The sequence below is a fragment of the Eptatretus burgeri genome, chromosome 2 (assembly GCF_056783735.1).
Source record: "Eptatretus burgeri isolate ZD-2024b chromosome 2, Ebu_testis_v1, whole genome shotgun sequence".
NCBI classification, from domain to species: domain Eukaryota; kingdom Metazoa; phylum Chordata; class Myxini; order Myxiniformes; family Myxinidae; genus Eptatretus; species Eptatretus burgeri.
This window is the reverse complement of record NC_140962.1, coordinates 156,255,895-156,258,394: the sequence shown is the minus strand read 5'-3', so window position 1 is coordinate 156,258,394 and position 2,500 is coordinate 156,255,895. Positions and strand designations below refer to the sequence as shown.

Here is a 2,500-nt window from a genome sequence, read left to right as displayed (position 1 = left end):
AACTGTACATCCATCTATAATTCCAGCAATGTCGTGTCTGTGTCTGTGTCTGTGTGTCTGTGACCACTGTTTCTCGACAACCACTGGGCTTATCTAATTGAAACTTGCCAGGTATATTGCTGGGGCCCTGTGGATGTGCCTTTTCCAGGTTTGATATTAATCAGACAAGTGCTTCCTAAGTTATGGCCATTTATTTACCAAACCAATGGCAAGACACGTTGCTGTGTAGGTGTGGCTGCGTCGGCCGGTGCAAGGCCGGCCGACGATGATGTCACGTGCCGTGCCGGTTACGATGGGGATCGGTGCCTTAGTTACCGTGGCATAGGAGTGGCAATGGTCAATGGCCGCGAGTGTCATGGCAAGCAAAGACAGGGACGTAAACTTGATTTTAATTTTGATTTTAATTAACTCTATGTGTGTAAGTATCACAGCAGTTGTTACTTCAATGCAAGCGATAATTCGTGGAATGCATGTGAACATTCCGTACGGGCACGCACCACTTCCGGATAGTGAAGACTTACTGTATTCTAATAATTTGTCGATTTCTTATGCGCATTTATAGATAAACACAATGGCCCAATCCAGTTGTCGTTTACGAGAGTGAAGGGACGGCCTGTGTAGTTGTTTGACAGTTTTCTTTGTTTGTTTGTTTGTTTTGTTTTATCTCTTCTCTTCTCTGCTCTTCTCTTTTTGTTTTTCCTTGTGATGACATTGCGAAAAGGCAAAATACGTTGGCGCTAATTGAATAATTGGCCATTAAAACTAAATTGCTAATAATCGTAGCTGCGATATGCGAACTTCCGGACAGTGAGGACTTAACTTCCGGACTTCGGGATCGTGACTTACTGTATTCTTTCTCGATTTATCAACTTACTGTATTCTTTCTTTCTCGATTTCTGTACTTTCTCGATTTCTGTACTTTCTCGATCTCTTTCTCGATTTCTTTCTCGATGTTCTAAAACACATTGCCCCAATCCAGTCGTCGTTTATGATAGTGAAGGAATGGCCTGTGTGGTTGTTCAAAAGTTGTTGTTTTTTGCACGTACGGTCATGCACGTACAGGCATGCGAGAGCAAAGGAACGGCCTGTGTGGTTGTTTCTAGCAAACGGTTTGAAAGTTTTTTTTTTAATTATTATTATTTCTTTGTACGTACGGCCACACACGTACGGGTACGTACTAGTCTGCTTAAAACCATTTAGTCTCCTGATTCCTCCTTTCTGTCCCGATGGCGGCACATGTCAACTGGTGATTGGTTCATCAATAAATGATTGGGCTATAGAGCGAAGAATGCAGCGCATGCCATTGGTTCTGCTCGGCGAATCAGTTAAGATGTGTTGCGTGACTGCCAGAGTGATTCGACATTCGTAAAGCTAACCTCATTAGTAACGGTAATACGGCTGTGGACTTGAAGCCGGCTCGAGGTTCACGGTACACGAAAGGTGATCAGGGTATTTGAAGACTCGCGATCCATCGATCTTGGGTTATTCAAATGCGGAACGACCAGACTTCCGATACACAGCACATTTCACCAGCATGACCGCCATCTTGGTTTTAGCCATGATGTTGCAATGGCTCCAGGTAACCATGGAGTTGGACCCTATCTCGTGGGTATGTGTTCCTCACGTCTATCTACACACTTGTGTACCTTCACACCTTTCCCTCCGTCGTACTGGACAATAACTTCTTACGTTCACTTTGTTGGTTGAAACCACTTCACCTCTTCCCTAACAATATGTATTTGCACAGAACCTGAAAAAAAAACAATTTTGGAACTAGTACGATACTTTGTAGAACTCGGACCTCCCTCTGCCAGGCTGAACAGGTTATGTTTTGTTTCCCACCGATAGGCCGGATCTGAATCTGGACCTGAACCAAACTCGAATCGATTCTTCCTTGTCACAAAATTAACCTGTCCACCAAGTTTTGTCCCAATCTGTCCACCACTTTTTGAGATATCCTGCTCACAGACAAACAGACAGACACTGTATATAATTCGACAGAAAAACAGGGGTGAAAACATCACCTCCATCCACCTTTCGTAGCACAGGAAATGATGTCTAAAGCACTGAAAGACAACACAAACCTAAACGTGACGTCTCACGGCTTGGGAGTTCAGTCTGCTCAGGAGCATGGGAGGCGATCTGTCATCAAACGTCCATTGTGACGTCAACATCGAATGATATGATGAGCCGTGTGTTTACAATCCCGGTATTTATTTATTTAACCAGGGAACACGAGAGTGAAATATGTGAATTGTAAATACATGTAAAAGGTGTGTGTGTGTGTGTGTGTGTGTGTGTGTGTGTGTGTGTGTGTGTGTGTGTGTGTGTGTGTGTGTGTGTGTGTGTGTGTGTGTGTGTGTGTGTGTGAGACAGCCGGTGTTTAAGTGTGTAAGTCCGCACGCATATCTACTTAAATACAGAATGTTCGCTCTCATGTCTACTATAATCTATATGCCCCAGTGAGGACCTGCCTCGACCCCCTTTTGGGATTGGTGTT

The 2,500-nt window shown here is 44.0% G+C and overlaps 2 protein-coding genes and 1 long non-coding RNA gene across 5 annotated transcripts in view; 2 read left to right on the top strand and 1 right to left on the bottom strand.

Moving 5' to 3' along the window:
- LOC147033655 (tubulin alpha chain-like) overlaps positions 1–2,500 on the bottom strand; it is a 497,880-nt gene that overhangs the window by 347,832 nt on the left and 147,548 nt on the right. The window lies entirely within an intron of this gene.
- Positions 1–2,500, top strand: part of LOC147033657 (uncharacterized) — a 45,443-nt gene that overhangs the window by 37,000 nt on the left and 5,943 nt on the right. The window lies entirely within an intron of this gene.
- LOC147033658 (uncharacterized) overlaps positions 1–2,500 on the top strand; it is a 6,334-nt gene that overhangs the window by 1,046 nt on the left and 2,788 nt on the right. The window contains exon 1 of the mRNA XM_085871743.1: positions 1–2,500. This exon is cut by the window's left edge and continues 1,046 nt beyond it; it is cut by the window's right edge and continues 2,788 nt beyond it. The gene's annotated coding sequence lies outside the window, so the exon portion shown is untranslated.